At 40.9% G+C, this 26,239-nt stretch overlaps 1 long non-coding RNA gene across 1 annotated transcript in view; it reads left to right on the plus strand.

Annotated features, from left to right (window-relative positions):
* The first annotated feature begins 5,689 nt into the window (after positions 1 to 5,689).
* Positions 5,690 to 26,239, plus strand: part of LOC119865537 — a 29,239-nt gene continuing 8,689 nt past the window's right edge. Inside the window, exon 1 of the long non-coding RNA XR_005377354.1 lies at positions 5,690 to 5,788. This is a non-coding gene — a long non-coding RNA (uncharacterized LOC119865537). The remainder of the gene's footprint in view (positions 5,789 to 26,239) is intronic.

Genomic DNA, 26,239 nt, shown 5'->3' on the forward strand with positions numbered 1-26,239 from the left:
TGGCCATGGTCCATTGGAAGGGCCATCAGCAATATAGGTGACTTGTAAGCCAAGGGAACAACAGAGATGACCAAGTGATCATAAAAGCCTGATCAGTCATGGCTCAGTGACTGGCCCCTCTGAGCTCCCCACATCCCTAATATTCCCAGCAGGAGGAGAAAGGTGCTGAAAATGGAGATATAAAAAAACAGAGTACTGAATGGTTCATAAAGGATGACAAAGTCCTCCTCATTCCTGGGGCCCAACTGTGGAAACTCATTAAGTATTTACATAACGCTAGCCACTGTGAGAGAGGCACTCTATGGGATTAAGTATTAAAGATCTTTCAGCAAGTGAATTTAGAAAAATGGTAAGACAAGTCACAGGAGAGGGCGACCCTGTGTTTCTAACAATCTACAGGCCCATCCAATCCCTCCTTCATTACTTAAACCAGTCCAACACCAAAGGTCATACCTGGGAAGACTGGCTAATAGACTTCACCCAAATGCCCCCATGATCAGGGTGTAAGTATTTTCTTTATGTTCATTGACATCTTCACAGGATTTGTCAAACCTTCACTCCATGTCAGAAGGCAATTGAGATTTCCAAGTCCCTCCTAAAAGAAAGAGTTATTTAATTTGGCCTTCCTGAATCTTTTCAGAGAGCCAATGGGCCTTCTTTTATAGCCAACATCACCCAGAGCCTCTCAACAGCCCTGGGGAATGAAGTATTAACTACATGCCTCCTGGAATCTCCAGTCTTTAGGAAAGGTTGAAAAGATGAGTCATACCCTAAAGAAAACCTTAGAGAAACTTTGTCAGGAGATTCATGAGCCGTGGGGCAAACTGCTCCTTATTGCAGTAATCATGATTCACAGAGCCCTAAGACTAGCTGAAGACTCAGTCCACTTGAAATATATACGGGAGACCCTTCCCCACTGCTAGTATTTTACTAGATGGGGAAATGAGCCAAGGGTTGTAGCATATTAACTTGAGCCAGGCTCAAAAATCTATTTTGGGTTATGTTAATCTTGTGCTACCAGCACCCCCTAGAGGTAATTTAGAAGAGGTCACCCCACTGCATTTTTTTTTTTTTTTTTTGTAAAATATCTTTATTTATTTGACAGAGAGAGAGGGAGAGCACAAGCAAAGGAAGCAGGAGAGATAGAAGCAGGCTCCCCAGGCCTGTTGAGAGGCTCTGGGTGACATTGGCTATAAAAGAAGGCCCATTGGCTCTCCGAAAAGACTCAGGAAGGCCAAGCAGTGAGCCCCATGTGGGGCCTCTATCCCAGGACTTTGGGATCACGACCTGAACCGAAGGCAGGTGCTTAACTGTCTGAGCCACTCAGGTACCCATCCCACTGCAAATTAATCCAGGGGATCAAGTTCTTCTTATAACCTTAAAAGAGGGTACCCTGGAAGATTGCCTCCCCAAGCAGAAAGGACCCATCTAGTGATTTTAGCCATTCAACAGCAGTTAAACTACTGGGAATCCCTAGCTGGGTACCTCTTTCAAGGCTAAAACCTTTTTCTTCTGGACATCTTTGGGAATGCTTAGGAGGCCAAGAACCACCTACTCTTATAAAGCCCGTGGAAGACTTTAAATACTTGCTCAAGTAGTGATCTTCAGAGGCAGATAAGCGATTATGCCTTGGTAGATTGGTTTGCTGAGTTTTCTTTTTGTTGCCCTTGTTTTACTTTTCTTTCTCTACCAATACCATTTTGGGTCACCTCCAAACCCTGAGAAAGATCTGTTCTGCCCCTGGTGGGTCTAAAAGATGGAAACCAAGGATAGGATGGATGAGGCAGACCTTTCTCATGGTCCTTCTGGGGATGAGTTGGGAAGGAAATAACAAAAGAAGGGAAGCCTGGAGAGAAAATTCAATTGTCAACTTTTCTAGCATCATTGTCTCAGAAAGGTTATTCTAATTTTTGGAGCTATTATCCTCACCCACAAGAAGGGGTTCCTAAGCAATAGTTTGTACCTATAAATGAAGATACTAATCTCACCTTGACTTTTGAACCCATTAGGAACACATCACTTCTCATAGTGGAACTCAGTGATGGTGACGATTTAAAGTGTGTAGGGCTTATTGACTCTTAGAAACAAACCAGTCTCCAGATTAAGCACCCACTGCTCTGTGAAAAACAGGGGACAACCTTGTTGCTCCTACCAGATAGATAGCTACCTCACTGATATGGGAATCTCACCCTCTATTTATCCTATGCTATTTTCCTCTTCAAACTCTTCATGTACCCCTGACCAGACTCACTGATGTGTGGACTCATCCCTACCTCCCCAGGCCACCAATCTAACTCCTCCCATTTGCCCTGAGAAGTAACAGTAACCCGTTCCTAGAGTTCACCTGTCAGACCCCATCTGCCTTGGACAGCCAGGAGAGAATAAAAGAGGACTTAGAACTAGATGGGGAGGCTATTGGATGAATAGCCTCTGCCTCCCAGATGTAATAACACATCTAACTGGGGTCCTCTTTTATAAAGATGGTTTAGTTCCTCTTTACCCTGCCAAGCTTGTAGCCTGCTCCACCCCCCACCCCCATCTAGTCCTCTGTGGTCTGCCACAAAATAAACTACACTATGAAGAGAGCTCAGATTTCTCCTTCCGTGGCTTCTTTGGGCAGATAATGTTCCCTTCTGGGGAGAGTCCACTTTGGGACAATTAGGCCCTAAAGGACTAGACCTAAATGATTAGGTCTACCTAATTAAATTACCTTTTAAACCAGACAAAACAGAGTGCTCTGACTCATCTCAGCAGAAATTGGAGTGGTCATAAGACCGGCCACCCCTGAAAACAACCACAAGGAATGCTACCCGGGCCTTAGACAAACTGGTCTCAAATGCTGGTGACACCTTGGAGGTCCTTAGGAGTCCCTAGATTCTTTGGTGAATAGGTTGTATTTGGCCATAGGTTGGCTCTAGATTATCTTCTGGCTGAATAAGGAGGTGTCTGTACAATAGTCAACAAAATTTGCTGTATATACATCAACAATGCTGGGGAGGTTGAACTGAATATTCGTATTTACAGATAAGTCAAATGGTTTCATGGTTTAATTATGCCAATATCCAAACTCTGTGGTACTCTTTTACATGCTATATCCCTAACATCATCTGGTTCCTGCCTTTCCTTGGGTCCTTAGTGGTTATTATATTGCTGTTATTTTGGGGGCCCAGTATTCTTAATCTCCTGGTAAAGTTTGTGTCTTCCAGGCTTTAAGAGTTTGAAGTCAAGATAATGGTGGCACAAGTATTCCAACCCCACGAAGGAGGATGCTAGGGCCTACAAGTCCTTAGAACAATCAGTGAGAGAGATTTTTACACCTCCATGTTAGGGATAACAGCGCCCTGCTTAGTAGGAAGCAGTTTCAGAAGATGAGACCTTCGGCCCCTTCTCCTTAGGAATAAGAGAGGCCAAAGGACTCAGGTCCCTTCAACCCTAACGATGCCCCTTAGGTAGATCTCCTGGGATAGCTACAACTCTGCCTTTGAGTAGAATATCCTGCAGGAATGCAAAGGGAGGAAGCTCACTGAAAGGAGAGATTCAACTATGAAGATAGGACAAAACCAGCCTGCACCAAGATGGACTCCAGTACTGAAACTTTCCCCTAATTATGGTACTAAAAATCACAGCTGGGGTAGAGATATACTGATAAGACATGTGATGAATGTAAAAGCATGTTCTGTCCACTGTGCCTACACACCCAACCTCTTTATCTTCCTGCCCCAGCATGCCTAGATGTCACTCTTTTCCCACCTCAGCCCCTATAAAAACATTCCCCAGGGAGCTAGCCTGAAGGACACTTTCCTTTTGTGCTGTCTCTCTTGTGCTCCAGCATAAGCCCTAATAAAAGCCTCATCTGGAACTCCTTTTTGGCTTCTAGGCAATTTCCTGTTTAGAGACCCAAGGACCTGAATTGATACCATTAACACTCATCTCAGCAGGCTCAAAAAATGATATATAGGACTTGACAGGTACATTTCCAGCTTCCTCTTCCCGCAGATGGGTTAGTTCTAGGGCATTGTGTTCTGTACTGGTCCCACACTTCCTGAGTCACCTGGGTGTCAGCTGGCTCAATAATACCTTTATTGGAGATGTTTCCTTCCCTACTCCTCTCCCCAGTGTTACCTTTATCATGCCAACCAGCTGAATGCCCATAAATTCTCAACTTAGAGTATGTTTCTGGGGAAAACTTCACTGAAACCACGATCAATAATGTTAGTTCCCTATTATGGGTGCTGATAATGTGTGGGTATGGTCTTATTTCTGTTGTCCCTGAGATCTAGCATCTTGTCTTGCTAATGAGCCACACCTAAGAAAGCTGAGAAGTAAGAGGGGTCTTGGTTTATTCTGGTAGATATGTATTTGTGTGTACACGGGTATGCAGAGTTATTTTTCTTTTTTTCTCTCTTTTTTAAAGACTCTATTTATTTATTCATGAGAGACACAGAGAGAAAGAGAGAGAGAGAGAGGCAGAGACACAGGCAGAGGGAGAAGCAGGCTCCATGCAGGGAGCCTGATGCGGACTCGATCCTAGGTCCCCAGGATCACGCCCCAGGCCGAATGCTAAGCCACTGGGGCTGCCCCAGAGTTCTTTTTCTAAAAGTAATATTTATTTAGCCTTTTTAGCACAGCTTTTGCCTTACTGATATTCTGAATATTGACATGTCCATACTGAATATGGAGTATTCATTTAGACCCAAAGGAATAAACCCAAATTGTATTAAAGAAAGAAAAATGATATGTTTCCTTATGGTAAATTATCAGATTTCTTACCATATTCATTTGTCAGAACCCTGGTTTTATGAGATAAAGTGCAACAGGTGTTTGTTCTGCTTTTTTCTTTTTTGTTGTTGCAAGAGGCGTTATTGCTTTTTAAAAATATTTTATTTAAATCCAATTTGCCAACATATAGTGTAACACCCAGTGCTCATCTCATCATGTACCCTCCTTACTGCCCATCACCTAGTTACCCCCACCCCCCACTATCCTCTCTTTCTGCAACCCTTTGTTTCCCAGAGTTAGACGTCTCTCATAGTTTGTTTTCCTCTCTAATTTTTACCCACTCAGTTCTGCTTTTTTTCATTGTTCCTTCCTCTGCTTGTTCCCTCTCCCTTTCTTTCATCACTCCACAGTCCTTCCCCACAGTGATCTTCCCTGGACCTCTCCCAACTCTCATAGACACTTTAAAAAGACATGAACTGTGATGGGTCTTCCAGGAATCTGCCCCAGGGTTAACACATTTCTGCATAACAACACATTTCCCCTATCTTCACCTCTTGCTAAAACATTTCAAAAGACAGTGTCTCCTAAAGAGTCTAAAGATTGCGAGTCAGAATGTTACTTAGAAGTTGTTGGTTGTTAGAATCATGAGCTAGCTGTAAATCTTGAGAAACAAGAGGCTTCAGACTTAAGTTTTGTAATGGAGAATAGATACAATCTGGCTTGATCAAGAACCAAATGGAGAGAAAGATCTTTTAAAATGGTCAAGTACTCATTTTTTTTTTTTTTTAATTATGGAAGATTCCATCTACCTTCAAGTGATTTCATGAGAGAACAAAAACTGGCTTATAATACCTAAATAGCTCAAAAGTCCTTTCAATAACCCATTGTTTACCATGAAATATATTTACTTTGCTTTAGGAAAAGAGAAGGACAAAACATTCTTTCTATCCCTGAGCCTCAGGCATTTTGTCAGTAACAGTGACACCAAACATCTCTTTGGGTTCTCTGGAAGTGGAATGCCAGGAAGAGATCATTGATTTCTCTCAGTATTTCACATTGGATAATCCAGGTTGGTTAAAAACTCAGGTTGTTTCAAAATGGATGGGACTGAAAAACAAAAGAAGGGAGATATTTTGATTACTGTTGTTTTTGCTGGGGTTGCAAGATCAGAGGAGATCAAGGTTCATAGCTAGAAAAATTCTTAAATTAAATTTAATAGGGACAGGAATTTTCAAAGTCCTGTAATTTCTCCTTTGAGAATTAGGGTATAGTGTTTTATGGAGGTGATAGGACCTTGAAGTTTCTCTGTGGAGAAAGGAGTTTGCTGTAAAAACAAAGGATATGTAACTAAAATATAATTAATTTTGTTGTTAAGGCCTATCTTAACTTTTCACAGCCTGAATGTGTTTTTTAGTAAAACAAGGCCACCCTTTTATCCAGTCAAGCATGTTTTCACAGGTCCCTTACAGAAATGCCTCAATTTCTGGAATCCACTCAACACAGAAGGCCCTTTTATGAGGAAGGAATCTGTAAGAAGCCTTAGTGAGAAGCCTATTTCTTACACTGTGGGAATTTTCCAGTGGGTGTCATTTAAACTCCCTTTGGGCTTAAAGGGTTAATACTAATGAACTAATGGAGATTGGTGTCTTCTGTGGCTTAGTTATAAGGGGTTATTTTTGGGGGGAGTAGGTTGGGGGTGGTCTTATTTGAACTGAAGACTTTTAATCTTGTTGTGTTCATACTTTGGGTGTGTTTTCACATTGATCAAGCATACATAATAAGCTTTTCTTTCTCCTAGAGAAAGAAAAATGACAAAAGAAAATGAATGAATGCTGGTGAAAAGTGATAACTTTAGGTTAAAAGGAGTGTTATTGATTTGTTCTAGGTTACATGAATAATTCATAATGAAAAGGAGAAAGCAGAGGTGCTTAGGGACACAACATTTATTGAAAAATCATAATATTAAAAGTAGGGAAGAATTAAGAATTAGAGATAAAGGAATTTTCCATCCTCTGATCTTTAATTCAGATATCCCCCTATAGTCTTTGACAGCAAAATGAACACTGGGTAAAAGAAGAATTAGCATGTGTATGACTCTATTGCTTGGTGGGTATGTGCAAGACTCCCAATTAGAAGTCTTCTGTTAGAGTGTTTCTACTGAGATTTCAACTCCTAACTTCTTTGGTTGCCTTTCCTCATTCCTGAAACAGACTTTACTCTGATTGCTCTCTCTTTCTCTCTCTCTCTTTCTCTCTCTCTCTCCATTTCAAAGAGTCAGTGAATATACTCTTTACATTATCAATCTCTACATACATATTTGAAAACAAAATTTAGGGGGATCCCTGGGTGGCTCAGCAGTTGAGCATCTGCCTTTGGCTCAGGGCATGATCCCACGGTCCCGGGATCGAGTCCCACATCGGGATCCCTGCATGGAGCCTGATTCTCCTCTGCCTGTGTCTCTGCCTCTCTCTCCGTGTGTGTCTCTCATGAATAAATACATAAAATCTTAAAAAACAAAAACAAATTTTGAACCTGATGGTATCAAGTTTGGATGAGACTGTGGAACAACGGAGATTTTTATATATGCCTGATGGGAATATATTTTTATAATTGGATAATATGTTATAAGGTAGAAAATTTGCATTCTATAACTCAATAATACCTTCCTAATATTTTCCTTATTGATAAAATGGAGTTAATAATGTATCTACTTCAAATAATTTTTAGATTAAATCATTAAAACAAACTAATTAGTAAAGCCAATTAATTAATCAGTAACTAGATTAGTAAAACAAACTAATAAAAGTTAGCTCTTATTATCCTTAATAGTTGCAGTGACAATTATAGTATATTACTCTTGTTGACTATGAATCATGGAATCATAGGAAAAAAATTGAAACAACTTACTCATCACAAAGAGAATAGATAGATAAATTGTGTATATTCGTATAGTGGAATATGATACAGGTAGTACATGTATCAACAGAGATGAATCTCAAAAATATATGATGGAATAAAAACCAATTTTTAGAAAACCAAAGTATGATATTAGTTTATGCTTAGACTAAAATATGCAAACAATGCTGTATATTCTTTATTTTTTTATTTTATTTTATTTTTTTGCTGTTTATTCTTTAAAAGCTATAATTACAAATGTTTTGAAACTTAAAACATGGAGATAATAATCTCCAAATTCAGGATTGCTGGTAGCTCTGGTGGGGGGTGGGGGGTTTCAATTGGATAGTGGGGTGTTCATTGTATCCTTCTTTATCTTTTGCAATAACTTAAAGATTGCCCTCCAAATAAATTAACACAGAACAAGAGAAAGAACAAATACTATGTTAATGAATTGATCTTCTGTGAATAATAGTTATTTGTTAACTTAGTAAGCCCCTGTAGATTGAATATCAGAAGTGTTTGTCCAAGAAAAGGCTCGAGTCTCTGCTGAGACTAGAAGAAAAACACACACTGTGGGAATCTGTGCATCTAACATTCACCAGTGAACACCCATAGAGTTATAGGAGGGGGATCTGTTGACCTGAGAACCAATGATTAGCTTTGACCCAGTGAGCTGTATTGCCCAAGTTAGCTGCATTGCTTTGTCTATTCTGAATTTCACAAAACATTTTATCTTCTATGGCCCTAGGGATGGTTTTATACATTTATGTTTGAACTATTTTTATATTCCTCCCTGGATGTTATCATGTCTATACCAGCATTTTCTCTCATGTTTACATTTCTAGAGTGTGGTATTCTATCTGAAGTACATATCAGAACCCATTCGTTTATTCAGCAGATGTTCATTGAGAGTCTATTATGTGCCAATCATTGCTAGGTATCAACTCAACTCTTATTTATTATTATTATTTATTTATTTTAAATTTCTGTTTGTTTATTATTTATTTATTTATTTATTTATTTATTTATTTATTTATTTATTTACTTATTTAATTTCTCACAACCCTGAGATCAAGACCTGAGCTGATATTAGGAGTTGGATGATTAGGGCACCCGGGTGGCTCAGTTGGTTGAGCATCTGCCATCAGCTCAGGTCATGATCCCAGGGTCCTGGGATCCAACACTTCATCAGGCTCCCTGTTCAAGGCAGAGTCTGCTTTTCCCTCTTCCTCTGATCCTCCCTCCTGCTCATGCTCTCACTCCCTCTCTGTCAAATGAATAAACAAAAACCTGGAAGAAAAAAAAAAAGTCAGATGTTTAACTGAGCCACCCAGGTGCCCCTTGACTCACTTCTTTAAATTGTTTGTTAAATGGCTTTTGAATCTATTTTTCTGGATATTAGTTACCCAAATGAGAAATGGTGTCTAGGTAGGCCAGAAGGATGGGGTTGCTCTAAGGAATCTCTTTCTGATGCTTATCCTCACTAGGTCTTCCTTGAACCCCAAACTGGGGCCAGGCATGTTTATAAAAGATCCCCCAAAGCCCAGAGCCTTTTATATTATGCCAGAGTTACTCATAATTACTTTAAGCTTATAAACATCCTTTACATTTTACATTTTTAGTGGGAAAGAGTGAGAAACATTTCTCAGATCAATTAATTTTTTCACTTGGTATCTGTTATGGGGCTGATTTTAAAACAGTTTCTAAAGTCTTATATACTATTGCTTCATTGTTTCAACTCATAGTCCAGAGGAGCAAACATGGGGCCATGCTGCATGTTGAAGTATTTCAAAGGACTGAACAGCTTCTGCTAGCATGTGACAGCAAGCTAGATTTCTAAAGTGGAAATTTGCTTTCAGAAAAATCTGCAGTTACAGGGATTTCTGCAGACACAGTACACAGTGATTTGTTTGTTTTTTCCAATTGGCTTATTCACAGCTTCTATCACTGGCACAGCATTATTGCTCTTTTATTTGTATTTATCCACAGAATTTATGATAATAATAATAATAGTTATTATTATATTTGCTATAACAGCTAAAATTAAGTCAAGTATTATTATGTACCAGACAGTGTTTTAAGCAGAGTTGTTCTAGCCCGACTGGCTGAAGACCACCAGGGACAAGCCTCTAGTCCTACTAAGTCAGATTATTGACTCATTGCAATGAGAGAGAGCACACGCTAGAGGAAATGTGGTGTATCTTACCAAATAAAATAGGAAGTGCAGTTGTAGGATTTTGGAAGAAGGGTGGAATTTAGGTGAAATGTAATGGAAGCAGCATCTTGATGGGCTGAAAGCAAAGCAGGGCTGCATGTTAGGAGTCAGCAATTAGGTCTGCAGACAAAGTGGACTCAGGACCCTTTTACTTTGAGGCTGTGAAGTTCAGTTAAATGTGGAGTAGAAACTCCTTATTTGGAGATCTGCACATGGCTTGTAAGTCTGGACTGTTTTTCTGTGTCAAAGTGACTTCAATTCTCTAGATGGGAGTAGGATGCTTTTGTGGGAGGCTGTCAGGAGCAGAGATAAGCCTGGCTGACAGCAAGAAAGGAAATGGGACTTCAGTCCTACAACTATAAGGAACTGAATTCAGCCAACAATCTGAATGAGCTCAGAACCCTTTTCCCCAGAGCCTCTGATAAGGAATGCAGCCGGGCCAACACTTTGAACCCATTACTTACAGGAATCAGGTGAACCCCCAGGACTTATGATCTACAGAAACTGTACAATAATAAATGTATCTATTTTTTTTTTTTACAAAGACAAAAAGCCCAAACCAAACAGAATGAAATGTTTCCTTCATATTGGTATGATTTCAAATGGCAATGTTTCTCAGAGTCTATGATTTAGAGAACAGAGTTTCTCAGTGGGTAACACAGCAGTTTTAATGAAGATTTTAGTTGACAACCATGTCACCTAATGAAGAGGGTTTTAGGACACTTTACAGCTGTAGTGTGCCTTTGGGAGGAATGTCACTTGCTATTAACTTCGCCGATGGCTTTACCTTGTTTATTTGCCAAGCCTGATTTTTACTTTAAAGTCCAAGCCCATTTTTACTTTCTCAAGATATTGACTTATTTTATCTTTACAACATTCCTACAAAGTAGGTAGTACTATTATCCCATATTATAGATGAGGAAACTGAAGCATTGGAACTGATAATCACCAAATGGGAGAAAAAAATCATAAGGAGTGGTACCAGGCTTCAACCTAGGCCAAAGCACTTTAAAACCAAGTGCTTGGGGATCCCTGGGTGGCTCAGAGGTTTAGTGCCTGCCTTTAGCCCAGGGTATGATCCTGGAGTCCTGGGATCAAGTTCCACATAGAGTTTCCTGCATGGAGCCTGCTTCTCCCTCTACTTGTGTCTCTGTCTCTGTCTCTGTGTGTGTGTGTGTGTGTGTGTGTGTCTCATGAATAAATAAATAAAATCTTTAAAAAAAAAAAAAACAACCAAGTGCTTACTTAACTCCTATGCTTTCCTCCTAAGTGAGCCTTTACACTTAGGTCAATAATAAATATTACTTTAGAAAATGGAAAGAGAATTCCTTTAAGGGAAGAAATTAGTTTCAACCATTTCTCAGGCCAGGATATAAGACAAGAATTAGTACTGGTAATGGCACAAATAGGGTAACTGAGCAGCTCTGCATTAACCACAGTAAAAATCCTAACATATATACACATTCATTAAGTGCTAGGGCTACCTATGTGTATTAGCTCACTTAACTCTTACAACAACACTGTAAATGAGAATGATTCCATTTTATAGATGAGCAAACTGTGGCCTCCAGAGCTGAAGTAACTTGCACAAGATTATGTGGATTATAGTGGGTAGAGCTGGGATCCACACATCAGGGGCCTGTCTCCAAAGCTCAACTTATTAACTACTTTGTTATATAGGAATACACAAGAAAAGGGGGGCACAGGGACAAAAAGAAGGGAAGTAGGAATAGAGGTGATATGGTGACTAAGCCCATTGAAAGGGAACAGAGGGACTCCCCAGCTCAGATGGCTGATATTCATTTTGCACTTGTTTACATTGCTGTGATATAACTATCTCTATCTCTCCAAATCTGCTCTGCACATAAAGGTTTCTGTAAATGGGATTCTTTGGTAGTAGAGTTGGGAAAATGAGTTTCAGAAAAAAGTCACAAGATGTATAATGCAAGGTGTGTAATTCATGAGACACTGGAAATAATAGCCAGAATGAATGGGAAAAACATCACCTTAGATATTCACAATTTTTTTGGTGGTGGGGAATTTAGAATTTTCCACAGCATGCAAAGGGAGTTGGAGTCAATCTTGCTGAGATCGTAGGGACTGGAAGATTTTAGTTGACAACCATGTTGCATGTCTGTTAAGCAGTAAAAGTGAAAACACTCTAGAGTTCAATTTAATTATATCATTGACAAGTGATATATTAATAACTGTTAATTATTTCTGGTATCTAGAATAACATCAGCTATGTGGTTGTCCCTGAATAAATATTTGTTGAATATAAATAACAAATAAATGAATGACTGGTTGTTGTTTTTAAACAACAATTAAAGGATAGAAGTCAATGATTATATTCTGTTGTACTTATAGACAATTAGAAACTCTCTTCCATCCATATGCTACTTTTATCTTTATCTGGTGAGGTAAAGTATAGGCTGCAGATGGTTGCTAATGCCTTCTAGTGCACAGCAATGCTACCTAATACATGTGTCAGGACTGAAATCAACAAATAGGTGGTACTTGATTCATCAAATTCCACATACTGAAGTCAATTTTGATAAGATAACACAGACCAAGTGCAAATCACAAAGTCTGTCATGACCAATGCTTAATTCTTTTCCTTCCAAAATGTTTGCACTAACCATTTTCTAAAGACTTTTTATAATTTTCTCAACATATTAAACTTTTTTTCCCCTTTTGGTGATTTATTTTCAGAAGCATTATTTACTGAGTACCCATTTCTAGGCTGTGATGCAATGATGGTCTTTTTTTTATTCTTAAGATTTTATTTATTTATTTGAGAGATAAACAGATAGCGAGGGTGAGGAGTAGAAGAGGGAGAGGAAGAGGGAGAGGGAGAAGCAGGCTCCTCACTGAGCAAGGAGCCTCACATGGGGCAGGCTCGATCCCAGGATCCAGGACCTGAACTGAAGGCAGACACTTAACTTACTGAACTACCCAGGTACCCCAATGCAATGGTGATCATGAGGTAGGCAACTGGCATTCTTGGTTGCAAATAACAGAATCCACTCTACTAGTTAAGTAATACAATAAACTTATTCTTAAATATTAGATAGTTCATAGCATTATAGAGGTCAAGAGAATTAAATACGGAGCGTAGGCAGCAGGAATGATGCCTCAGCACTACCACTGATGACCCCAGGAGAGACCCAATGCTGCTACCATCGGGTACCAGCTCTAGAGGGGTTACAGGTGCAGATGCTATTTCTGTGACCTTAGCCAGTACTCCATGTGAAATAGGAATTCTCTTAACTACACTTAGTCACTCTCACCAACATTCCACCATGGATTCCACATGGCAACTAATTTCTCTTCCAAATCCAAGTTGGGAATATGTGTTGGTGGAGTTGAAGTCACATGTCTGTGTTTTAGTTACAAAGGAATCTAGAAATGTAAATAAGTGAATTCTGGATTCTACTTGAGAAAGGCAAACTTATAATGTGGGAAACTCCAAACACAGAAAGGCTGTCCAAAATACACTAGGTAGACACATGCATGGCCATGGACTCATAGAGGGGTGTATGCTAAGGCATATTATGGACAAGGGGGAAGGATCTCCTTTAAAAGATCTTATCCTGCTGCCCTGTTTTAATTGGTCTTTCTTGGTCTCGTCTTCTCTTTATTCTGAGTTACAATTTCTTCCCACTGCTGGTTCCAGGGGAAAAAAATGTTAATTCTTTTTATTAGTCATGCTAGATGCAATTTGCTGAGCTTTTGATATGTTCTGGGCACTATGCAAGTGAGCTTAACATATATTTCAAATTTATTCCTCATAAACCCTTCATAAACCTGTGAAATAGATATTCTTCCAGCATTGAATTTAATAAGTGAGGACACTGAGGTTGAGAGCAGTTAAGGTGTCTTGCTGGGATCCATGGTGGGATGCAGAGTGAGTGACAGAGCTGAAATTTGAACCACATGCCCAGGACTCCAACTCTGGTTCTTTTCCTATTCATTATATTAAGTCTTTCTTTTAAGTTTACACACAATAATTGATTTATAGGCTCAATTGTTCTTCAGGTTGATTAACTACTTACAGATAAATAGATTGACATTTCTTTCCTCTACCAATAAATAAATGAAATATCCTGAATTCATGTAACTCTCATGTAAGAAATTCAAAAATATAAACAAAGCAATTGCACCCGGTAGCACTCCTTGAAGAGATAAATCCAGTTTCTTTGTGTCAGGATTATTCTAATGTGAGTTCTGAGGGAAGCAAGTTAGGACTGCTGATCTTGCAAGAAACATGACCACACTGCACTGATTCCTGGGGATTCAAAAATGAGTATGGCTCAGTTGCCACCTTTTGGGGCACAGAATCAGAAGGAGCCCAGTTAGTTATTCTGTGGGTTTGGTTTGAACTATCTTTCTCTCTCTCTCTTTTTTTTAAAAAAATTATTTATTTATTTGAGAGAGAGAGAGAGAGAGAATACACAAGTAGGCAGAGGGGCAGAGGGAAAGGCAGAGACAGACTCCCTGCTAAGCAGGGAGCCTTATGCAGGGCTTGATCCCAGGACCCCAAGATCATGACCTAAGCCAAACACAGATGCTTAACCAACTGGGCCACCCAGGCCACCTGGTTTGACCCATCTTTTCTGGTAACTTTAACTAGTGCCTATCCTTTGACTCATACCCTAATCTCTCTCACTATCACATTCACTAATACCAAGAGGTAAAATTGCAGCTTTAAGTTTCTTTCCCCTTTCAAGCTTCAATGACTAGATTTGCCCAACTACTCACTTACCTCATGGATAAAGGTGAAACACAGGATAGAGTCTGCAATAGGAAGAATGATTACTACATCTATCTTGAGAGTCATTAGGAAGATTCAAATTTACATGTTACCATGGCCTATGCTTTCACCAGAGATGCGGGGTTTAGACATATTTCCTATAAAATTCACAGACACTTTTAAAATATAAAGACTCACACTTTTTTTTTTAAGATTTATTTATTTATTTGAGGGAAAGAGAGAAAGAGAGGATGGGTGGGGCAGAGGCAGAGAGAGTGTTAAGCAGACTTGGTGCTGAGCAGAACCCCCACGCAGGGCTTGGTCTCATATCCCTGAGATCACAACCCAAGCTGAAACCAAGAATTGGACACCCAACTGACTGTGCCATTGAGGTGCCCCTAAAATTTAAACTCTATTTTCTAACAGGTGCTGATGATTTTTATCTTGGGAAAGATATATAGCTATTTTTATAAAAACAGGTTTGAGGACAGGAGTGTAAAACAAACTTCTTCATGTTTTTCCCTCTACAGAGCGTACTTCTGTGTATTTGTGCAGAGAAATTCAATCTTTGTGCCATGGCATACCCAAGATATACATGAGCTCCCAGGAGTAATAGCAGTAGGAAAGTTGGGGGCACCCTTCCAAGTTCACAAGCCCTTCCATGCTTTTCCAGAACCCCTCTGCCTGAGCCTGTTTGGTATTTGGGGCTCTTTCATTTGGATTTCACTGCTCCCATGAGCTTGGAAGCTACTAAAGTAGAGAAAGGTTGAGAGAAAGCAATTTGTTCCTATTCACCAATGGCTTCAAGGAAGTAAGTTAGGCTGCACTTTCTGACCTTTTTACACTTGGGTTTTGGTTAGGTTTTTTGGTTTGTTTGTTTGTTTGTTTTTATTTTTCCTTAAGGTATGCATTCAACATCCAATGAACCCATATCCATTTGTCAATTCAAAAATGTACCCAAATCAAATATATATTGCTTGAGCATATCTGCTATTTTAGGAAATCCCTAAATGATTTTGTCCATGAAAGCAAATCCTAGAATGTTGTTTTCCACAAAAAATCAGGTGGGGATTTTTGCAGCAAATTAGAGAGGATTAACATCTTGTGACACACCCAGTCTACGCTCTCATTTCTGGGAAGTGTCATGAGTTGGGTAGATCTTCCTGAATTTCTTATGTTTCTGGAAATTTCTAATTCAATTTGTAAACGTTGAGTTTTCCTGTGGCTGAGATTGTCACACTGGCTCTCTGGTTCTTTTTCTGTCCCCCGCTCCCCATCCACTTAGCAAAATGTCTTCTGCTCTCTTTTTAAAGGGGGGAAGGAGCTTTAAAGAGACCTGAGACATGCCTCAGTGGTTTGTTTATAGCTCCTTCAGACTGCTTTGCTCTAGAGCTGACACAAACCTCAGCTTTGAGGGAGTAGAATATTTCCTTCTCTGTGTGTGGGTGTTTTTGTTCTCTATCTGGGTCTGCCTATGGGTTTGGTCACTCTCAAGTGCTGGAAAGGTTTGGCTAACACCATGCTGTGCATGATTGCATATTATCTGCCAGTGTCAGGCCTGGCTACCCTTGCTACTGATTGCAGGGCTCATTTCATTTCATCCTCTCCCACATTTGCACACTTGGGGCTCTCTCTGCTTTCCTTGCATTCACACACAGCATCGAACGGCCTTTTCTCTTGTCTCCTTTCAGTGATGCTGTGGTCCTGCTCTTCCTCAGAGGCTCAGAGAACCATGGGCTGCCAGTGCAGTGGGGAGAGTGCAACCCTGGAGTGGAGCTGGACTTGTTAGCAGGCTTCTCCTCAGGCTCCTTTGTGCAGGGCAGACATCATGATAGATAGAGAGGCAGGATAGGATCACAACTAAGGTGGGCTCCAAATTATTTCTGAGTTTTGCTCCTGGCAGAAAAGTCCCACATCTGACCCTAAGCAGCAGCCTGCAATTTGGTCATCAGAGCTCTCCTTGGTAGTTTGAGAAAGAACCTAATACTACAATCAAGGCTGGGCCAGACATTCAATTATCACTGTGCTTTTTCTACTGCACTGGACTTTCTGGAGTGAATGGAGTACCTCCACCGTCACAGAGGGCAGCCCCAACCCCACTGCTCTGCCTGGAGGGACACATTGCCATTTGAGCCTTGTAATAATAATAATAATAATACATTTTATGTTATATATCATAATTGTATAATATATTTAATATTATATATAATAATATAATAATTGTTACTATTTTAGCTACTTTCCAGGAAACTTTTTATGTTTCTTGTCCATATTTCAGGCTGTGAAGGTGGATCTTTCTTTCTTCAAGTATAGAGAGGAAACAGGGAGGCTCCATATAAGTATCAGAGATTTGTATTGGGCCTTTGAAGGATCATTTCCTTCCTTACTTCCTTCTTTTCTTCCTTCCTTCCTTCCTTCTTTCCTTGCTTCCTTCCTTTAACAAATATTTATTGAAAGCCTATGTTGTATCACATTTATGGTGTTCATCAGTGAACAAAACAAAGATCCTACCCACTGGCACCTACATTTTGGCCCTTGGGTGTATTAGGACACATTCAGAAGGAAATATTGCCTGTGGCCACACCCACACCCTTGAGAAGGAGGTCATGTCTGCCTTGCTCTGAGTTTGGCACCCATTTATGCTCAGCATGGCACACTGTGGCCTCTCGAGTAGCTCACAGCCCCTCAGGACTGAGTGGATGGCAGCTCCTGTGCCTGGCTGTTGGGCTGCATGGAGACGCCCCTTGGGGCAGACTTTTTATATGTCCACGCCAGGCCTCCTTGGTTCCAGCACAGTTATAGAGCGCAGTTTTGGGCCTGCTGCCAGGGTTCCACTACAGATCCTCTTTCTTTTGTTTGAGGGATTTTTCTGAAGTGGAAAAGGCTACTGAAGCACAGGGTGGGTATGAGTTAATGACCCTTGCCCAATCCTCAGCCAACCCTCTGCCATCAGTAGGAGATAGAGGATAAATATCCCAACTTCGGGGAGAAGGAAACTTTGGAGCCTTGTTCTATATCCCCAGTGCCTCAGTTGCCATAAGAGTAACAGCTCAACCATGCACATTTTTGCTCTCTGCCCTGTCTCCTGCTTTCTGCTTCCTTACTCCTGCTTCATGGAATCACAGAACAAACCAAGAGCACCTGAGTCCATGTTCCAGATGCTGGCTGCTTCCAGGAGAACTCAAATCAAACTCTTCAGCTACCTTCTCAAGGACACTCATTTGAAGGCAACCTAGACAGCGATGGTGGTAATTGATAATAATAGCAATAGTTGGCCTTACCTATTTGAGAGCTACCAGCCCCCCAGGCACTGCTCTGAGCACTGGTGTGTGTTGATATCTTTCAGCTCTCTCTCTTTTTCTCTCTCTTGTCTCAACAACAGGCTTGAGAATCCTGAAGTATTTGTGTAAGAATTCTGGTCACCTGAAGCTTCCATGCTTGTGAGACTTTGTGGAAAGACCATCTAGAGACAGAGAGAGTTGCCCAAGAAGTCCCAGCTGACCAGCCCACATCTGTCTGAGATGACCCCACAACAGCCATAATTAGTGATTATTTTTATTTTAAGCCACAAATACTTGGGGTGACTTATTATTTAGCAATCTAATATAGAAAATTTAATAATCAAAAAATATTAATCATTTTTCTTAATTAGTTTATAACCCATTTTAGGTGAATATCTAATTTTTTAAAAAAAAGATGTATTTATTTATTTATTTGTTTATTTATTTATTTATTTGAGGGTGGGGAGTGGAGAACTCATGCATGTGTGTGTACACAGGAGTCAGGGGAGAGGCAGAGGGAGAGAATCTTGAAGCAGACTCCCAGCTGAGTGTAGAGCCTGACACAGGACCTGATCCCACAGCACTCAATCTCATGACCCATGAGATCATGACTTGAGTCAAAACCAAGAGCTGGATGTTTACCCGACTGAGCCACCCAGGTGCCCCAAATAGCTAAAATTTTTATAATGATAATAATATTATTTTTTTATTGTGAATTTGGTATATGTCAATGACTAATCTAAACATATTGCATGAATTAACTCATCTAATTGTCACAGCAACTCCATAATCTCAATATTAAATATGTATGAAAGAAAGCACAGAGAGATAAGTCAACTTGTCCAATGGCACATAGCTTGTGTAGATGAGGAGTTCAAAATCCAATTATATGCATTATACCATTAAGCAAGTGTGAAATAACACAAAGTCAAACAGATCACTCTTTGAATTGTGTCAGGACTTTATAATAAAAATAAAAATAAAAATGGGGTTTATATATAAGAATGTCTGTTTGCAAGTACTACCACTTGGAAAGGAAAAACAGACATTAATGTTTCTCATTTAGGTGACACTTTAAATAAACTTACAATGAAATTACCCAAGAATTAGACTACAGTTTGTTTTATAAATAGATGTTTATATATTTCAAGTGAATAAGACAGGCTCCATATTCAACATGTTAATATAAAGAATAAGCCTGTGAAAATATAACTCAACACACTTATTAACTACAAACATTTGTCATTGGAACCAAAAAGCCACTCATGCCACTCATCAGAAAGTAAAATATTTTTTCTCATAATTGTAGTATTTATTGATCACTTAGTAGATGATTCTATAGTCATTTTCTGATTCAATTCTCTCAGCAACCTCAGCTTGTCTGAGGTCCTGGATCTAGGCTGAGCCAAGTTTAAACCCAGACCAGGAGATGCTCAAGTCCCAGAGTGTGGTTCTGGCCTCCCTGGTGGTAGAAGACAGCTGACCACACCAACATTTCATGTTTGTAAATTGAGTTTTCTCATCCACTTGGGGTTGATTGAATGATTTTTTTATATCCATTAGAAGAGGGAAAGAAAGACATTTCAAGCATGTTTTTCTTTCTTCCTGCTTCTGACAAGTTTGGTCTTTGTAACCCTTGACAGGGAAACATTACTTTTTCACACTTCTGTACCCATACCTAGAATTCCCTTCACCAACCGTACTCCAACCAACTCTCCCTCTATCTGTTTCCCTTATGCCTTTGTGGGAGAGTCAGCACCTTTGAGAGTATTTCTGACTCCTCCATGTAGCCTTCAACCACTCCTTACTTTGAGTTCCATGTGTATGTAATCTACTTCTGTACAATATCAGAATAGCCCATTTTGTTGACCTTCTTCACCATCTACCTGAAAGCTAGTGGAGACTATCTGGTTCACTCTTGTTTCTCCAGTGACTAGCTCTGTTTCTAGTATGTAATAGGTGCCCAGAATATAGTTGTGTACTAAATGAATAAAGGCAGATTCTCAAAATAAAAGGGAGCATGAGTCATATGGTTTTTGTACTTCCATTGCTTAACTGTGTCTGGTGTATAGCAAGTGCTCAAAAACATTTGCTAAATGAATTGGTTCAGCAGATTAGAGCTTTTAGCTAGAGTCTTAAGATGATGCAGTTTTATGGAAAACCATAAGCTTAACTATCCCCAAAATGAACGTATTTCTTTTAAAGCAGCCTTAAGAAGCTAAATGCCCTTGCATTCTGGAAGGAACAGAGATATTTTCATTTTATGCCTAATAAGGAATAAGATGTTCTTTTGACTTTTTCTCCCTTTAAAGCCAACACACTCACCTATCAGTACTAGTCTATCCATTATTTGGGAGTGGAATCAAGCTTAGAGCTGCTGTATCCCTATTCCTCTGGCCTCTATTCATGTTGGAGAAAAGAATTTGGATTTCCATGTTCAAACGCTTGGGTTACTAGATGCTGAGTATGATGGGGAGATAGCCATGCATGCCAGGGGGGAGTATGTTTACTCAACTTCACTGCCATGACAGTTGGTTATGATAAGTTGGCTGGAACCAGATCATCCAAGAATCATACTCTTTTATAGTCACAGGTCAGGGATTAATCACGTTGTCCAGTCCTCTCATTTGATAATTGAGGGGAAAAGAGATGTAGGGAGGTAAGGCTTCCTGCTTACAGTTATATAATAAGTGGTGGAGTTAAAACCAGACACCAGTTCTCTAGAATCTAAGTGTCATTATCACTATTCCAACACATTCTATTGTTGTCCCAATGGACAAGATTACTACAAACTTCTTGGGTACTGTACTTCTCTCCATTGCTATTTTACGATAGCAAGGGTCAAGCTGTATATATGTATTCCAGGCTCAGCCCATCACATGTCTACCCAGAATAACAGAAGAGAGGTCCCTATCATCTCTAAGGATTGCACAACAGAAAGGGTTAGTCTTCTGGGCACCTCCTTTTCTGATCATTAAAGAATTCTCCCAAGTTCAAAATGGTCAAATTCCAGCTTAGCCAATTCTCATAGCATAGTCATGTGTCTGTACCTAGACATTGCCTGTCCTTAGGGAGGGGCTGATATTGGCTGAGGAAGAGCAAAAAGGATACCCTGGAGGCTTCTATTTGAAAAACACACTGACAACTCATATGTAATGAAGGCTCCCAGATGTCAAGTCTGCTGAGTTTTGTTTTTGTTTTTGCCTATTTTTTCTTCCTGATTTTCAAAGAGTGTACCTCCTTCCTTCATTCCTTTTCCAGTTCTCTATCTGTTAAGGCTCTTTGATGGCAGAGTTGGTTACAGGAACCATTCTTCAGAAGGCGTACAGGGGCTCATGGAAACTAAAGCAGGTGGAGATTGAGATGTTGGTTGAGGCTCCCCCAGGACAAAGCACTCCTTGGTTTAAAGTCCTTCATCTCTCTGTTTAAGGTTCATGACCTGGGCTACAACTGTAATAGGTCTGGCTTGAGTCATTTGATTTAAGTGAGTGATTCTGGTTTGGGGAAGCAGGGCTCTGATAATACTGAATCTTAGTTAAAGACCCTGAGAAGCAGACCAAGAGGCAAGGATTCAAATATGAATAGTATATTTGGGAAGTAATCCCAGGAGGCACCAAGAGGTAGTGGGAGAGTGAGACAGGGAAGGGAAGGCAGCCAGATGCCTAACTGAGCCAGCCAGGTTCCTTACTGCGCACTGGGGGCTTAATCTAATAGGGCAGCCTGAGGAACCTATATGGAACACATACTTCTGAATATCTGTCTCAAGGGCAAGGAAACTGAGATTTCTGTCTAGCAGTTCTCATCAGTGATGCTTGGAGGTGGTGGGAGTCCATCCTCAGCCACCTCTGGAATACCACAGGTAGGAGCTGTGTGGTCTTGGGAAAGGGAAGCACAGGCTGGCAGCTGAAAGCCAGGTAATCTTGCACTAACATGTTACATTAGTTTCCTATTAATTTCTATTTTCCTATTAATTTCCTGATGACCACAAACTTAGTGGCCAAGGACACAAATTAATGTACCAAAGGTCAGCAGTCTGAAATCGAGGTGATGAAGGGCTACCTTTCCTTTGGAGGCTTTGGGGGACAATCCATTTTCTTGCCTTTTCCAGATTCCAGAGGTTGCCTACGTTCCTTGGCTCATGGCCCCTTCCTCCATCCACAAAGCCAGCAGAGTAGCATGGCCTCCCTCTGACTCTACATCCCTCTCTTTCTGTTCTCACATGGGCTTCTTCTCCTCTGACTCTGACTCTCCTGTTTCCTTCTTATCAAAGACGCCTGTAATTACATAGGGTACACCAGGATAATCCAGGAGAATCTTCCCACCCAAGGTTCTTAATCACTTCTTCCAAGTCCCATCTACCTGTGTAAGGAAACACAACCACAGGTTCCAGGGATTAGGGTGCAGACATCTTTGAGGTACCATTATTCAGCCTACCACACAGGGTAGGACCCCAGACTGCCAGCCTTTATTGAAGGTAGGGGTGGACTGTTGGGAAGAGGATGTAGATACCGACCAGCCAAAGAAGGACAATTATCTTCTATGGAAAAACATTTTTTCCTTGTTTTGTAGAGTAAGTTGTCCTCCCTGCTATCTCTACTTGGTTTAAGATGAAGGCAATTGTTAGGCTTTGTGTCCTTGGCCCCAGACCTATGGAATGATGAGACCCACTAATGATCTTGCAGGATCATTACACGGATTCCCACAAGGCTAAGAGCAGTTAAGATCACTATCCCTTCTTCTCTTTATCCAGATCACTTTCTGTTGACAGCTCATTTGTACCCACTTCAGCCATCGCCTCCAAACTCACAACCTGACTTCCAGATCAAGTGTCCAGTACACAGCAGGAGTTTCCAAATATTTGCTGGAAGAAAGAAGGGAGGAGGATGCAGATCTGATGGATCCCTGTGTGTGTGTGTATGTGTGTGCACATGTGTTCACATTTATGTCCTCTGATATCAGAGTGAACTCTGTGCATAAACTAAGAGGCAAGTCTGGCCTGGATCTTTAAGCAAAAGTGAGGGGCACTGTCCTTTATTTCGAGTTAACTCTTGACAGACATAATTAATCTTTTCTCATGCTTCTCCCACACAGCGGGCATGCTGAGCAGTGAGGGTGGGAACAGGGAGCCAGGGAGCCCCAGCCCCTGACCTGTCCTGCACTTTCCTGCAGATCAGCCTGAGGCAGAATCAAAGCCTGCGTGGAGGAAAATGCTGACACCTTCTTGGTGATATGACAGGCCTCCCTCTCAAGGCCTGGTATTTCCTGAGAGGCTGAGTTTCAGCTGCAGGGCAAAACTATCATCCTGGTTTACTCTGGGATCAAATTATAAAAATCATTTCCCCAAATGCCCTCTCTTGCTAGAGTTCCCACACAGTCAGAAGAAACAAAATCTCCCTCAATCAATTCCATTGGTTCTGATGTCAAGCTCTTAAGCTCCTCTGAGGCTCCAGCACCCCACCTCCCAGCCTTCTTTCCTTTTGCACACGGCACCATACATCACTCTCCAAACCTGTTGGGGCAATTCTCTTCCTAATGAAGCTCAGTGAGATATGCCTAAGCTGTGTATTCGTTTACAAATAGAATGCTGTGCTGTCCAAATGCCAAATTTTAGCTAATGATAGTTTCTTTTTAATAGAATACTCAGGTGGAGGAGGTGTGTGTGTGTGGGTGTGTGGGGGGAACAACCCAACACCCTTCCTCACAAAATTAACCACCATTGCTGACCATTTTTGTGGTCCTGGCTCTAAGTCTTCTGAGGAATGTATGATTGAAACTAGAAGATATTTTTCCAGTTACATTTTCTGTGGGAATTACATTTTTAGTTTTATTTCTCTTATTTTTAGGCCTCCCATGATACTTTATGAACATCAGCTAGACCTTAGACTTTCGAGTTTGCTCTATTCATTTGACTAATGGCAAAGTGAAAAGGAGGTGAGGATTTAAGTCACTTTTGTAGCCCTACACAGTGGGCTGGGTGCAGATACTGTGTTAAATAAAAGTTCCCACCCAGCCTTTTCCTGTTATTTTTACAAACAGTTTGGTGATGCTCAGCCAACTGCATGGTCTGGGGGAGGAGGTGCTTTATCACAATGCAAGAACTTTTCCCCTCAGCCTTGGGACAATGCAGACAGGGGTGGGAGAGGGTATGAACAGCCTGTGTGTGGTCTCTGGGATCTGGGCCTCTGCTGGCTTGGGGCCACAGGCCCTGGAGGGCCCCCAGAGTTATCTCAGATATCAGTAGGGTGTGTCAGAGATATTGCATTTGTGAGAATTTCAGTGCATTTGAATAATCTTCAGCTTGAAATCCCACAATGCAGGACAGAGCTCATAGGAGGATGTAGCATTTGAAGCATTGCTTGGTCACATGGCAGCTTTCAAGGAAAGCACAGCGGCCAAAGCCCATGGTCATGCAGCACTGCGCCTCTAATGGTGCCTCACTGCCCTTGGGATACACTGGGAGTCCTATTGTGACTCACCAGGCTCTGAAGACCCCTGTGCAATTCTGCTTTTTGACTCCCATAACACTTAACCTGCTTCCTCGACATCTATCTTGTCTGCTTGTTTTTAAGCTCTGCAATGGAAGGGCCCCTGTTTGCCTCATTCACAGCTTTACCCCCAGGGCTTAGCAGAGTTCCTGACACATAGCAGGTGGGCAATCATTGTTAGTTGGAAGAGTGAATGAAATTGAGTGACTTCCTCAGTTGACTGGAGTAATAGACAAATGCCTGGAATCAGGTGGATTTGGGGAAGCTCAGATCACTGGCCTGGGTCAGACCATAATTTTGTGGAAAGGGATTGAATGCTGGAAGCTTTTGCTGTGCTTTACTGTGTGTCCACAGTTGGTCAGGGAGAAAATGGTTTAATGTGCCTAGAAGGACAATAGAAGCTGAAGTTTCTTTCTGGTTGGTTTCTGAAAGTCCATGAGGCATAAATGGTCACCACCTGTCTTCAAACCTGGTCTTTACCAGATGGTAGGTAGGTAAGAATTGGTCTAGTTTCTTCTCTTTTCTTAGAACAGTTATGTCAAATCCCTTCCTTGTGTGTTTATGCTGGGGTGGGCTCAAGTTAAGGAATATTGCTCCCCAGAGTTGCAGAACATCTACCCCAAACCAAGAGGCAACCCATTGACAATTCATATACCTATGACCTTGGCAGGTGCCCACCCTGCCTGCTGACACACATGCTCAAACTCAAACAACCCAAATAGAGATACAGTATTCCCTCTGAGTTGTAATCTATTTTAAATGTTCCCAAGGAAGCAGAAGCAGGCCTATGACATCCAGGATCCATTAGATGGCTGTATTGCATTTCTTTCTATTAACAGATGTTTCTTCTCTCAGCACAGAGAACTTGGTGGCTCCTTGGAGGGAGGTAGTCTTCTGACTGTCTCAAGTAAGGTTCTCTCTCAGATCTGCACCGAGCACTGTATTCTGGTTTTGTCACACTTCTCTGTCAAGGAGTGTGAAGATGTTCTGGAGCCCTCCTCAGGAACACAGCTGGGGTTGAGCTTGATGGCTTCTAGACTATATAGGGATATCATGGTTCAGAGGTATTGCTCTAGTTGTTAGGAGATCTAATTTTCCACCTCTTACACCACCTGGGGACACTGACATTGTATTAATTCTTTCTTCCTTCACCCTTTTCATGATCCGCTGGGAGTGGAGTATTCTTCCCACCCCATTGGCTTTGGGCTCAGATGGCCATTATTTTGACCAATGGAAGGTGGTGACAGGATGCCCATTATAAGCTGAAGTTCTAAGAACTTTCATTGGAAGCTTGAGAAAAGCTTGCCCTATTGACTGTTAGAACTTCCAGAAGAGATGAGTCCCACAGGGACTAGTGGTCAGCCTGCCACTCCTGAGCAAGGAATAAATGTTTGCCAATACAAGTTGCTGAATTTGGGGATTGTTTGCTATTAGGCATTATTGCCAGCAATATCTAATTAATATAAAGACTTTAAAGTTTCTTTTTTTGAAGAAAGATTTTATTTATTTATTCATGAGTGACAGAGAGAGATGCAGAGACATAGGCAGAGGGAGAAGCAGGCTTCACGTAGGGAGTCCAATGTGGGACTCAATCCCAGGATCTGGGATCATGCCCTGAGCCAAAGGGAGGCGCTCAACTGCTGAGCCACTCAGGTGTCCCAACTTCCAAGTTTCTTAAATTTACCTGGATTTTAGGTGTTTTGTTTTTTTTTTTCATTTGAGGTATGATTTGCATACAATAAAATGAATAAATCTTACTATTCTTATTGCATTTATGAGCTTTGACAATGTTACACAGTCATGTAACTGCCACCCCAGACACACTATTGAACATTTTGCATCACTTCAGCGAATTCCTTCATGCCCCTTTAGCTATTCTACCCCCCAC

Source organism: Canis lupus, chromosome 24 (assembly GCF_011100685.1).
Source record: "Canis lupus familiaris isolate Mischka breed German Shepherd chromosome 24, alternate assembly UU_Cfam_GSD_1.0, whole genome shotgun sequence".
Taxonomy (NCBI): domain Eukaryota; kingdom Metazoa; phylum Chordata; class Mammalia; order Carnivora; family Canidae; genus Canis; species Canis lupus.